This window comes from Prosopis cineraria, unplaced genomic scaffold (assembly GCF_029017545.1).
Source record: "Prosopis cineraria cultivar Desert tree isolate PC_DT_omini unplaced genomic scaffold, ASM2901754v1 PC3, whole genome shotgun sequence".
In the NCBI taxonomy this organism is placed as follows: Eukaryota; Viridiplantae; Streptophyta; class Magnoliopsida; order Fabales; family Fabaceae; genus Prosopis; species Prosopis cineraria.
Window position 1 is genome coordinate 26,198,669 of NW_026555334.1, and position 15,206 is coordinate 26,213,874.

Here is a 15,206-nt window from a genome sequence, read left to right on the forward strand (position 1 = left end):
TTTTAAGGGTAATTTGGTCAATTTAGATAAATTGTTATTTAACAAGGTTTAAGGAACTAATATGGTTTTTGAATCTTTAGACAACCTTAAAAGAGGGCTAGGTCGAGGTTCAAGCAGGCCATGGCACAGAAAGAAGTTTAAAATTTTATAGGGCTTTCTGTGCCACGCACCATGACGCACGTGTAAAATCTGCACTTATCAAACGTGAAAAACAAATTAAAAACAAAAGAGAAAAGAGAGATACTGAGAGAAAGTGATGGAAAAAGCTTTTGGTTTGCTAGGACATGATCCTTAGGCTACTTTGAGGGTATCTAGAGCTTGAATCACCATTAGGTAAGTTGTACATTCCCTCTTCTCCCTCTTTTATGCAAAAATTTGAATATTTAGGGTAATAGGGGCTTTGATTTCGGTTCCCTTAGGTTTAGACTAAACCCATTAGTTTATTTAAGATCTTGGAGAGTTAAATCAAGCTCTTAACCTTAAGTTTATGATTTTTTATGGTAATTGAGAATTTTTGTTAAGGGTTTAGATGAACCCTAAGTATAATTTGAGGATTTTAAGACAATGTGGGATATTGATTAGCAAATTTGGTTTGTTGGAATGTGTAATAGGATGGTTAGAGTGTGTGAGAATGGTTGATGTTGTTAGAAAATAAATTTTTTTTATTTTAAGCACTTAGAACCTAGTGAATTCAAAGTTATCCGAAGTGATAATTGATGATTGTCACTTATTGGTGTAGATTGAGCGTTGCTTGAGCCATATCGTGCATATAAAATGTGTAGAGCTAACGTTGAGCTAAGGTAACCCTTTTTATGTGACAAAAGGGTTGAGGTAACTATATGGTTTATTATATTTATTAACTATTTTAACTGTGTAGAAACAATTTTAAATGATAAAGTTGTGGTTTTAAAGAGTTTTGTGCATAATGTGACATTATAAATGATTTTTTCATGAAAAATTGATTTGCAAAAAGGTTATCAATTTTAGTTGATACATATATATATATATATATACTATGTATATAAGATTGTCATGTGGGCATGTGAAGAAAAGTGATGGAATTTATGAAAGAACATGATCATAATGGATAGGAGTTCACCTGAGATATGTGAGAATATGTGTGTATGGAGATATATAAGTGAAAAATCTATATGGTTGGGCTGACACCATGGGACATCCAGTATAGCATTATATGGGACTGTTACCATGGGACATCCAACATGGCATGCGAATGAAAGGATTAAAGACAACATGCTTCATCATTCTACTCATTCTCCACAATGGAGCAAGATTTATTATAAGTACCCTAAATCTAAGGAAGAAAGTAGGAACCTATGCCTTGCTTTATCTACTAATAAGAAGAATCTGTATGGGATACAAAGAAGTAGCCACATCATATGGCTTATCATTTTGATGATTCATAACCTTCCCCTGTGGCTTTATATGAAGTGTGAGTATATGATATTGTCCATACTAATTATGGCACACAAGCAACCTGGGAATGACATATATATATATATATATATATATTTGGCTTCTCTAATTGATTACTTGAAGATCATATGGGAGTCAAGTATAGAGGTATATGATGGGTAGAGGAAAGAAAGATTCAATTCGAGAGCTATGCTCTTCGATACAATTAATAACATTCCTACCCATAATAATTTATTAGGGTATAATATTAAAAGGTAACTTGGATCTCTTATTTATGAAGAGGGAACACATTCTATAAGATTACAACATGAGATGAAGAATATTTACCTCAAGCATCATAGGTTTTTTATACCAAGAATATCATTATTGGTGATTGAGATATGCCTTCAATGGAAATCTAAAATAAAGTAAGCCACCTTTGCTATTAACATGTGATGAACTATTTGAGAAGATTAAAGATTTATATATTGAATTCAACAAATATTTTATGAGGCATCTTGGAACAAGCGAATGGAAGAAGAGAGGTATTTTCTTTGAACTCCCTCATTAGACTACTTGGATGTTTAGCATTTTCTTAATCTTATGAATGTTGGGAAAACTGTATGTGGGAGTCTTGTCGGCACTTTACTCCAAGCATTAAGAAAAATAAAATATGGCATAAACATAATGTTAGACATGATTTCTTTAGAAATAAGAGAAGAATTACCCAAGATAAAGGAAACCATAACTTTCTTCCTTGGTAGCTCATACGCTATCTAAGAAAGAGAGAATTACATTTTGTGAGTTCCTTAGTGTGGTTAAAGTTCTCTAGGGTTACTCTTGAAATATTAAAAATCCTGTATCAATGAAAGATCTAAAATTGAGGGGCTTAAAGTCTCACTATTGTAATGTTTTGATGGAGGATTTCATTCTAATGGCTATACATGCAATTTTACTCCTAATGTAAAATGTCCAAGTAAACAAGTAAAGTGACCCTTACTAATTTACTCTTAACTCCAAAATCAAGGCAATCAAGGGACTAAAGGACTACCAAGTTTGTAAATTACAAAAGTAGGATCCTAAGTTTTCACAATTAAAAACACCTCCGATATACTTGTATGTTGTATCATACATAAATTGGAATAAAACATAAATTAGAATAAAACAATGTATAAGAAAGCATGTGATATCTTTTTATGACAAACCATTTGCAAAAGAAGTTAAAAAACATTGTTTTTAGCAAAACAACACAAGTACACCGTAACATGTTACCTCTACGTCATGGGCGTGGCATATTGTACAAATTTGATAGCATCTTTGTTATCATAAGACAACTCTAAGGATGAATTTCTGACATGTCTTATTTCTTTGTCCGATGTCCAATTGAGATAATCAAAGTGTCTATAGAGAGCTTTCATAACCAATCATTTTTCAATCAAAAGTTGGACACCCATTTCAAAACTCACTCCTTTTTAACAATTCAAGTGCTAAGAGCTTACAGCAACCCTTAAATCATACTTAAAGGACTATAATATACTCACACAACACACCATAACCAACCAATCACACATATTCACTTTTTTAATGCTCAATCCTTTAATCATAAAAATATAAGGGGGATCTTAATTTTTATAAACCCACATGTAAATCATCATATTAGCTCAATTACACAACTCCCTACTTGTACTAGTATTTTGTGCCTTTTTTAGAATTTACAATCACATCATGTGCAACCCAAGGCAGAAAATACACAATTTCAAATCAACACACAATTAGTGCAAGTAGACAAAAATCATATGTAATCTTAGTTGGCAAATCATTAATGCAAATACACATAAATATAACTATAAGGCCTACTAGTAAGACTTTCTTTGAATCCTAAGCCTCTAGTTCTAATTAGTTAGTCCTTGTAATGTTGAAGAATGAAGGGTAAGTATAACTACAATAACTAAGGTCAATCTATTCTATATAAGTGCATATCGATTAATTATAAATGTAAATGATAACTACAAAATATTTTCACAAATATTATACATTTTTCAAAAGGATTGCCACAACCACAATACTAACAACCATGTGGCCAAACACAAACACATAACATCTTAAAAAATATAATTAATAATGCACACATGGAGTCACAATAATAACAACTATGCACCCCTAACAAATCATATTGGATCACATTTATAATAACAATGTGGTTAAAATATGAAATGTATGATCAATACTAACCTTATACCTTCCCAATACCTTCGACATAAAACTAATGGCTATTTAGTAGCTACGTCCATAAACTTTGACTAAACTAGCTTTCTACTCATGAGGAGCTATATGGCTAAGACTACCTTGCTCACTTATAATCCACAATTTTTCCTAATAACAACTATGAGATGTCATAACCTCAAACTAGCCCCCTCATGAACTGATGGAGACTAGTTATTAGGTTGGTAGGTTTATGTCCCTTGAAGAACAAGACTAGGACAATCCCTAATAAACTATAGAACAACAACTGTCTCCCGATTCTAATAGTCGATACTAAGGCTAGCTTTTGATTCCAACGATAAGCTGCCACTACCACGTGGATTTATCACATCTACTCCTATCCCTATAGGTGAACTCCCGTCATAAATGATCATATGCATCAACATAGATTACGCAAATTCATATCATTTCTAGCATGTGAGTTCATATGCATCATAACATGCTCAACACTATCATGACATATTCACATAACACACATAACTCCATTCTCAATCTCATTTTCTTTTAATATGCATAAATATATAAACTCATCACTTCATCATCTTACTAACATAGATTCACACATATCACAAAAACTTACCAAAATTTGCATCAAATGTAATTTTACAAATGTTGAAAAATTTATAATCATTCCCTCAAATATATAATTAATTAATGCACAAAAGTATAAACTAAATTTTTCCTAATTATCTCAAACCTTTCAGAGGTCAAAGATTTACCCCTCAAAACATAAACTTTCAAAGCTCTAACTAGCTTGAATGGTGCCAAATTTAGTTAATTTATAATTTAACCTCAAGGATAATCATTCCTTATTTGGATAAATTCCAACACTTGACTCAACATTCCTAACTCACATAAAATACAATCTTTAACTTTCAACATAACCATTGGGTTCACTAGATTCCTGTAGCTCACATTATCATTAATGAGCTATTAAATCACCATTATTAGTTTCAAAACACAACCAACCACCTCCATTAATGAAATTTTTTACCATTAATGACATACACCAATGAAACACTTATAAAATCATCAATACTGGGTTTAAATAACATAAACAAATTCTATTAACTCTATTTAAGTTAATGAGTTTAGGCCCATGACTTATATGAATTGAAAATGCCTTTCAAACTCAAACCCTAACTTAAATCCTTATGAAAATGAAAGAGAAAGGGAGGAGGACGCTTATTACACTTACCTTAGGTGTTCTCTAGTTCTAAATTACTTAAAATTACTCCAAGTATTTAGCCCTAATAGAGCTTCCAATGCTTGTTTCATTCCCCCTTTAGTTTCATTCCGTTTCTATACTAGATTTGTGACATATTCTTTCTAATTGTGGACTGTGTGCCACTGCACGTGCACCACATGCCATGATGCTTGGCATAGAAAAGTCTCTCCTTTATTGATGATCATAGGTGCTTTACGATAAACACACTATAAGCCATGGTGTATGGCACATAACTACTCCCTTCAAAATTTCTCCCTCTGTAATGCCTGAGTGATCTGACTTAGCTTCAGACTTGAATTTAAGGCTGAAATCACAATGAAACACACTTATTAAACCTCTCTAGACACACACCATACTAATTTACTCAATTACTCTCTTTTTCTTAACTTAATTTGGTTCTTTAAATTTTAAGATATTACTACTAAAGTACAAAAGACAATAACTAAGTTATGTTTATTTTTCAAATTCATGTATAGTAAAGTGATTAACCCACATAAGTTGCTGAGGTCATAAGCCTAAATTGTATTAACACTATATGAGCTTGAGATGTGTTTTCTATTAGCATTCTTTAATATTATGATCCACCTAACCGTTCACTTAGTTAGGCAGGTTCAAATATATAGGCCTACTTATTTAAGATGAATGTATCCAATTTAGAGTTACATGATGATTTTAAAAGCTATGTGAAAAATTAGAGTCAATTAAAAGGTTGCATTATTGAACGGCATATTTATGAAGAGGTTGTTGACTTTTGTATCAAGCACTTGAGCCATATTAGCTTTGTTAGGCTTCCAAAGTCTTAATATATGGGTAGAACATGTGGAAAGTGGATAATAATAAATAAATTTGTTACTATCTCAAGTGTATAATGGGAGCAAGCCCACCTATATATGTTGCACAGCATTAAAGAGGTTAAAAAGTATATAGACAAGCATATGGCTAAACTTAAGAATGATAACCTCAATAGATCAGAAATTTTGTATGCTAGAAACTCAATAAACATTTTACAGGATGGTTTAAGGAGCACATTCTTTATATGTCAAATGTTGATTCCAATTCAGTTTTTGCAAAATTGAGATGATTACCTAAAGGTTCAAGCAGACAAGTTATTTCTTACACTGCTTATTGTAACATCCTGAATTTCTAATCCTGTATTAATGATTGGTTAATAGTTGAATTAGTGATTTAATATGGGATTAGGGTTTTGAATAGTAAAGTAATATTTTGACCTATTAGGATGTTATATGAATAGATACGAGCAAAAGAGAAGAATCTTGAAGTAAAGCATATGGGCATAGTGAGGGCCACGCACTGCGGTAGGGGATAAATGCGCCATGACATATGGTGTAGAACTTTAGTTAATAAGGATATGTCTAGCTCGTGAAGAACAGAAGGGAAACAAGGAGAAAAGGGTTCAAACATGGAGAAGAGTAGAGCATCTGCTGGGGCAAGCGGTTTTGGGAGCAAGGATGACATTTTCAACTTATTACTTATTAAGTAAGTCTTGTATTGCCTTAACATATGATCCTACCCTATTTTCTCTTAGTTTTAACTAGTGAGAAATTGAATTTGAAAGTTTTAAGGAGTTGATTTCTTACCCTATAGTAATAGAAAAGTTCTTCAAAACTAAACTAGTACTTTGTGACTAGTTTGGGTTAGAACGGTAAAGCTTTGATGTCATATGAAAGATTTGCCCCAATCCAGAGAGAGTAGTGAGACAAATTTTGCTATAAAAGGTTAAAACTTGTGATAAGGGGTAATCAGTGGTAATAAGTGTAACTGAGTGTAAATTGTAGAAATGATAGTGATTAGGTGCTTAATTGTGATAATTGGTACTTTTTGCCAATAGTGAAATTGACTTTAAATGCTAATTTTGTGTAGATTCTAGTATGTAATGAGTAGATAAGCAACAATAGATTCGAGTAAGACATTATATGGGTAAACCTTTCTATCAAACAGAAAAGTTAAAGTAACCATATAGTTTATTATGTTTATTAACTATTATAACTATGTAGAAGTAAATACAAAATGAAACATTATTGTTTTATGAGTTTCTGTGCATAAGTGGTTATTGAAAATGGTTTTAGTATGAACATTATTTTGTGGAATGATTTGAAAGGATATTGATTTCAATTGATATATATATGTGTGTGTTATGACATTACATACTATGGAAATGTGAAGAAAAGTAGTGGAAATTTTGAAAAGAGCATGATCATAGGGGGTTGAAATTCACCTAGGATATGTGGGGATGTGTGTCTAGAGAAGTGAGTGAAAAATCTATATGATTGAGCTGACATCATGGGACATCTAGTGCAGCATTATACAGGCTATTACCATAGGTAATCCGATACATCATACTATGGGATTGTTACCATGGGACATCTGGGTAGTTTGGCAACTCTCTAGTACCCATTAGGGTACGGTTAGAAATCAATGACACCTTTATCATAACTGTACGAAGAGGTAAACTATAGTCTTTAGGTGGGTTAGATTATCTTTGTTCGGGTGTTTCTACCACTAAAAGTGTGCTCAGGTCAGGAAGTGGTTAATCTAAAGAGCCTATGGTTTGGTGTCGAGGAGCTTTAGAGGATTGGTGGATAGATGATCATGCTAAGGTGTAAAAGTATTTAAGAAATGATTTATATGTCAAAAAAATGTTTTAGCTATCATATAATATATATATATATATATATATATGCTACATTATGATTTTCATTACTTTGGCATGGTTATTTATAGTAATAGGTATTAAATGAACTATATTGGTTACTAAGATTCTTATCTTATCCGTAGTTATTTATATTTTTTAAGTTCTGACATTAGTAGGTGAAAAGGAAAAGACATAGGCTGAGTTGACATCTCTCGCCTAAGCCTTTGTAAGAATTAGTGCAATGACTCTGTAAATTGTTAGTAAAGACTATGTATAAGTTGCCTTAGGACTTGAACATGCGCATAATATGTGAATATGATATTTAGTTAGGTTTGGAAACTCTTAGCCCTTGTATATGTGTGAGTAAAATGATTACATGGGCTAGTGGATGAATGTACATGTGTGTGGATATGAGATGTGTGAAGGGTATGTGTGATGATTTGGCCATATATGAGATTAAGAAATGAAAATGTAATTTTGGCCCAAAGTGTGGTATGGGCAATTTATAAAATAAATTTGTATACATGTGTTATATTATATATGTGTATGGTCAATCGGGTGTATATTGTTCATTTGAATGCGGTCAAAGCCCAAAAAGTGGCTAATGCATTTGGTTTTGAATTGAGAAACTTGAGTAGCAAGATTTTGACTTAAAATAATCAAAATGCACTCGGGTGTCCAATTTTTGATAAAAATATTGAATTGAAATGAAACAGTGTCATTTGTTAGATTTTGAGGTAAGCTTTGTGTACATACTTGAACCATCCCAATTGAACATTAGATGTGAAAATGGTGCACATCTAAAATTCATCTCAAAAAGCTATAAAATGACAGTAAAATCAGGGGTGTGTGCCATAGCGCATGTACTCGCATGCTGCGACGCACAACATAGAGCGAACAGTTGTGGTCTCTATGCCACATGTCATAGTGCATGTGGCATAAGCCATGGCGTAAGGTGCCAAATTTGACTAAATTTTATGCATTGCACATGTTTTCTTTGTATTTAATGCACATAGACTAGTTGCTTCTGCTATGCGTAACATTTTATGATTCAAGAAATTTGTAAATGATTTTTTTGGAAATCTTTTATTAGGATCCTAAAATTTTCAAAGTTTTTAAAAAATGATTTTCAATTGATTAGGAAGATTGTAGTAAAGCATATGTATGTCAATGAGGGCATTACACTCACCTTGTCAATGTGTACATATTGTATACAAGGGAGTAAGATGATAAAAGCATGATGCAAAATAGTGGTGTAACTCATATAGCCCATTCCATATATATTTCTAGTACTAAAAACAAAAATCTTATCTATGCAAATATGTCATACTTTAGTGTAATTGAGCACATACAGGATTTAGAATACATATCCTTTTGGGTTCCAATCTTTAGGTGCAAGTAGATTGATCATAATAATGGCTTAAAATTTGATGATTAATTTAGATTTGTACAAGTAAATTAGGGCAAGGAAGGGTATAAAGATGAGCCTTTCACTTTGGCGCAACAAGATAAACAAGTATTCTATATCTCTATTCACTAAAAAAAAAGTATTCTATATCCCTGACCTTGTTAATAAGGGTTGGTCTATTCTATTGTTAAATGAAAAAATAAATGAAGATGTGGCAATTGGGGATAACTTATTTGAAGGGACATCAAATCAAAGTAACGTTACAACAAATGATGCTCTATAAATGAGAAATGATCACAATGAAAACATTTGGATTTCAATGAGGGATAAATTATTATAGCATAAAAAAAATATTTCAAGGAGGGGGAAGTGAAAAACAAGAGTCAAGGAAACAAAAAAGAGCAACGTGAGCAAGTAAAATTTGAATTAATTGTCATTTTTGTTTAAGTTGATTAATATTTGTGTTAAAATTATTTCATTTTTATTTAGGTTGATTAACATTTGAATTAATCATGTCATTTTTTTAAGTTGATTAATGTTTGAATTAATCATGTCATTTTTATTTAAGTTGATCAATGTGTGAAATAATCATGTCATTTTTTGTTTAAGTTGATTAATATTGTGTGAACTAATTGTGTTATTTTTGTAAAGTTGATTAATCTTTAAATTAATTGTGTTACAAATAAATGGCTTTTGATTTTGAGTCTATTAAAATCCCTCTATTAGATCCTACTACAACTTCTACTAATGCTCTGTCCTCACAAAAAAAAAAAAAGTGGAGCAAGAATATAATAACATTCAATGGGACTTGACAATAATGGAAGGAGTTACAAAAACAAGAGCTACAAGGAAAAAAAGTAGCTGTGCAATGGAACTAAAAAAGGAAAACCAACAAGTCTTCAAAATTCATAAGTTATATTGGGGTGGCGACAAAGACTACCATGTCTATCATAGTGAGTTCATGGTGTAAAGTCAATCATGCCACGAAGGACATTATTTGGGAGACTGTGGCTTTAAGTTGTATTTTACTAAGTTATATTTAGTTATACTTTTATTTTTAAATTAATGCACATAACATGTTTATTTTATTTTGCAATCAAGATTTGAAATATATGAGAGCAAGAAGGATTTTGTCCTTCAAAAGGCTAGGACGACACTATGGTCTTTCAGACATGTCATCATATAGGAATATTTAAAAGATCCTAATGCTAAATTTGTAACTCAAGTTCCTCCCTATCATAGCCTTTGATAAAATAGGAGGATTGAGATACTTTTGTTGCCTCACAGGGCGAAAAGGAATTTCAATTATTTGTATTTCTTAAATTTAAATTTTAGTGCCTTTTATTGATCGTATATATTTGCACTAATAGAAGTTTTTTTGTTATTTATCAAGGAACTAAGCACTTTGAATAAAGAGAGAGTAGTCAAAAATGAATATCCTCATAGAAACACTACTACAAAAAAGAAAATATAAAACAATTATTTTTCTTACTATTTAACGGTTATGAACTGTTGAGTAATCTGATATTGAATATTCTAGAATCATTTATTCAATGGTTTTTAACCATTAAATATTGTTCATTTATTCAACAATTTTTATTCTAAAATCATTGAATAAATTTTTGGAATTTAGAAATGAGAAATTGTGAGAGACAATATTCAACGATTCTGGACTAAAAACCGTTGAATATTTTGCTATTATTCAATGATTATTCACTAATAACTATTGAATATATGTACTTATTTAGCAGTTCTGCGATGCGACCACTGAATAGTTTTTATTACATTATTGGTCATCATATTCAACGGTTTTCCCTCATAATTGTTGAATATTATGACCCAATTTTTTGCATTAGGTAGACTACAGTTCTAGCAACCCCCCTGCATTGTAAATTACAAAATGATATTCTAGCACCTAGACACAAATTCCAGCCAATAATAGTCATGTGTATATATATATATATATATATAAATGTATAATGAATTCCTATAAAAAAAACTTATATACAACTTGAAGTGCTTAAATTAAACCAGTTAGTGGCTAAAACATAAAACTTTAAATCCTAAAATTTGCCTAAGTTTCCTAACTATCACTGCTATTGGTTGTTAAAACTAAACCATGCTTCAAAAATACCATATGCTAACTCTTCAAGGACTTATTTCATTTGAGCATGAGTACATGTGTCGCAGTATGTGTCCTCATAGTACTATATGCAACAAAAACAACAACAACAACAAATTAAAATCATGTTTATTGATAACAACTAATAAAATATTAATGAATAGGAAGACACTATATATTACATCGTTCGGAAGAATTCCAGTTGGAGTATGTTGGATTATGTCCTTCATGAATTTATGTCAAAAAACGGTGATGATGAACAACTTTTCATATACCCTTGGCCATTATTATTCACATCTTTAGGTGTCTCCCCATGCTTCACCCAACACTTGTAACTCTGATCAATTCCATACTTAAACAAGTGAAGTTTGCATGTATCAGGAGAAACTAACTTCACATTGCCACAACTAAAAAAAGGACAAACAATTCGCTCATAATTTTTTATATTATTTACAATAAACTTAACAAATTCTACTACTCCATCCCAATATTCTTTAGATAGGCGATTGGCAGATATCCACTCCTTATCCATAATGCCCTTATTTAAGAAAGATTGTAAAGATAGGAAAGCATTCAGTAAGTCATGAGTTTAGTTACTTTAACAACTTCAAATACGCTTATATTTGTTCTTTTCAAGAGCAAAATTAAAATTAAAAAAAATCAATAGCATAACGATTTTAAATGACTATTTCCCAGACATTATGCCCTTTCTTTATACTATTTTAACCTACAAAATTTTAAACTAATTTGTAATAATCTAAAATTTTTAAATAAAATTAAAATATAAAATAACATTTTTAATTGTATTTAGATTAATTTTTTTAAAAAAATATTTTTTATTAAAAAAAATGCTGGTTTGGTGAAATTTTATTAATAATTCATAAGGTACAAGGTCCACAAGGTCAAGGTCAGATTATTCTTTCAGAAAGACAGATTTTTTTTTTGTTATGTCGGTTTCAGCTTTGCAAATTTACTATTTTGACCTCAAAAGCAATCAGATTTTTTCTCTTTCCTCGACCATTTTCTTTTCATTTTTCGTGAGTCCAACAGAAGCAGAAACAGGGAATAGAGACGTGAGAGAGTGAGATCCAGATTTGAACCTTCATTCTCCTCCTTGCTTGGCTTTCCTCCTTCGCCGGTGAGAGGTGTATCGTCTTTCGCCGTTGTAAGGTGTCCCGACGAAGTGACTATCGGCCTTCTCCCTTGTTGACGGTGGGTGTCAGATCCTTCTCCCTCCTCTATTCTTAGCGTCACCGGCGTGTGTGGCAAGGATTCGACTTGCCACTACCTTCCTCTACCTACGCTTCACTTCGTTCAGGTTGTTCTGCCGTCTCCTTCTGCTCTTCCTCCCCTGACTGCTGTAGTAGATCAAAGACTGTTCCTCTTTTCCTCACCGACGTCAACTGTGTGGGTTAGAGCTGATCCTTTCTTCTATCCGTGCACTGCTGTTGGTATTGCCATCGAGTCCCTCATTCATTGTCTTCCTCTGCTTCAAGTGCGTATGAGCTTCTCCCTTTTTGTTTGTTGTCTTTGTGCGTGTGATTCAATGATGAAGATTATGATATATATATCTTTTTTTTCTTTTATTCTGTTATTCTGTGATGGTATGCTTAAATAGAGGAGGAGGGATTTGGACAAGTTGAAATTTTCAGGTTATTAGAGCTAAATGAAGTAGTGTGAATTTGAATTTTAACTAGCTTATTTTGATTTGATTAAAAGAATGAAAGTTACGAAGCATAATTAATCTAAATATTAATATTGGAAAATTTTGGAAAGGAAATGAAGCAAAAGACTTGGTATTTGTTTGAAATTTGATGCATATGAGATGTTTGATAAAATGAGAAGTTTTATCCATAACATTGTTATTGGTTTGGGCATTATTTATTTATAAAAATAAATTAATTTTTTTTTTAAGGAATATATCTAAGAAGTTATTGAGGTCTAATTTGAATTTTGATTCTTGAAGGTTATATGGTGGATAATTTGTAAGATATGTTAACGTTTCGGCAGTTATATTTGGATGTTGGAAATTGTTAGGCAAGAGAATTAAAGGTCACAAAGTTCTATTATATAATTTAGAATGTTACACATTAGATGTAGGGCAGAAAGCTTAAGAAGCGATTAAAGTTTAATTGAGTAATTAACTTTGGCTTGAGTGTTATGAAGAAACTTTTATATGTGAATTGTGGTCCAAAAATTCAAAGTTATTATAGTTAATTATGGTTGAGTAGGCTCTCTTGACAAGGAAATTGTGGATTCAAAAGTAAAGTACATTAAGATCTTATTATGTTTTATAGGGTGTTTGTAAGATGGATAACTCAATTGGAGTATAAGAAGTGAGTTTTGAGTTTTGAATGTATTACAGATAAGTGGATAGTGTCCTAACTGATATTTCATTAAAATCTCTTTTATTCAAATATTACATTTTTATGCTAATTCTTTTTACGACAGCAATGTAATTATGGGATATTTTGTTAATTAAATTAATTTGTTTCATGAAATTATTTTACCAGAATTGATCATTTTAATTAATCAGTAAATACAAGTTTGAATTTTAATTGTGGGATTTCATTTTGAAAATTATTGAATTGTTATGAAAAAAATGATTCATGCGAGTTCGACATTGAAAAGGAAAATTTTATTGAATAGTGATTAATTTCTCGCATGCTTGAAATCAAATTTGAAAGGGACTTTATATAGAACACTGGTTGCTAACGGCAGTTCTGTTAGCTCTTAGCGCGCCATGGTATACCTAGCTAGCAGGGTGTGCATAGGAGGTGCTAGCCTCGTGCGATGGCCAACGCACGTGGAATGGAGGGATGGTTGTATATTGTTCTAATAAGTCCCTAAAATTATGAATTTGATTATTTGGTGATTTTATATTATATTGGTTTTTATTTAGTAAACTATTTACAAATATTTATATTAATTATGCGCTTTCTTGAACTCAAGTGGTAATAACATTTGTGATGATAGTTTAGTGTTTTAAGATTTTATTTAAAATTTTATAAAGCCAATTGATTTTGAAGTTTATTAAATTTTTATGAAAATTGCTATTTATTTAACTTACATAATTATTTCAAACCTTTCTTTTTATTTATATTTAATTATTTATTGTTGGGATGTTATTCACTGAAAAATATTTTATTTGGGCTCAGATACCATATCTGATTTCGTATTCCTTGCTGATTTCTGATGGGCTCATTGCTGAATTGATCAAAAGATTACTTTTGAGAATATCATCTTATTCATGTAAAATTCAAAAGCTTATGAAGGATCTTTTGGAAGTCCAATTTAGAGTGCTCCACATCAATTATAGTTAGGGTCCTATTTTTTTATGTTAATTACTTGTTGCTAAGGAGCAAAGCTCTATATTGTTGGATATATGATGTAAATTTTTTATTGTAGGGATTTTGGAGGACTCTACCTTTAAGGGAGGTGATACAAAAATTTAAAAAAAAAATTGATATTTTGAGTTATGTGAAAAGTAAAATTTGATACATTAATTCAAAATTTTTTTTAATGGAAGCTTTATGGGACGTGAATGTGTACATATATTGCATGTTAGTCACGTAAAAATTTTAGGACGTGACATAATTCAAGAAACAAGATAGAAGTATAATTAAAATCCCTCTAGACCATAAAACAACTTTCACAATGGTCATATTTGCATGACTAAAAATTTAAAAAATAATTGATAGCATAACGACATAAAACTAAGCATTTCCCAAGCTTACTGTCCTCTTTTAACAAATTGAACTTAAAATAACAATAAATTTATATTAAAAATCACTCAATCAATCATATTTTTAGCAATTTCACAATTTAAATTTTAGAATTGGCAGCAGATAGAGCATTTTCATTCAACTAGAATTCAAGCACATTGTATATAAAATCATCCCCACTTTAAATAATCATAAGCCATTCAATTTCTTTGAAAAAACTAACCTTTTTTTTTGTTTGCCAATATAACTCACGAACGTAAGGAACCATGGTTGAATGGAGATGAACCACAAACCTAACAACTGAAATGGAAGAGGAAGATGAAGTTAGGAAGAGAGAGAGGAAGAGGAATGTAACAAAGTACTTATATGTTCACACACCACGCAATGGAAGATAA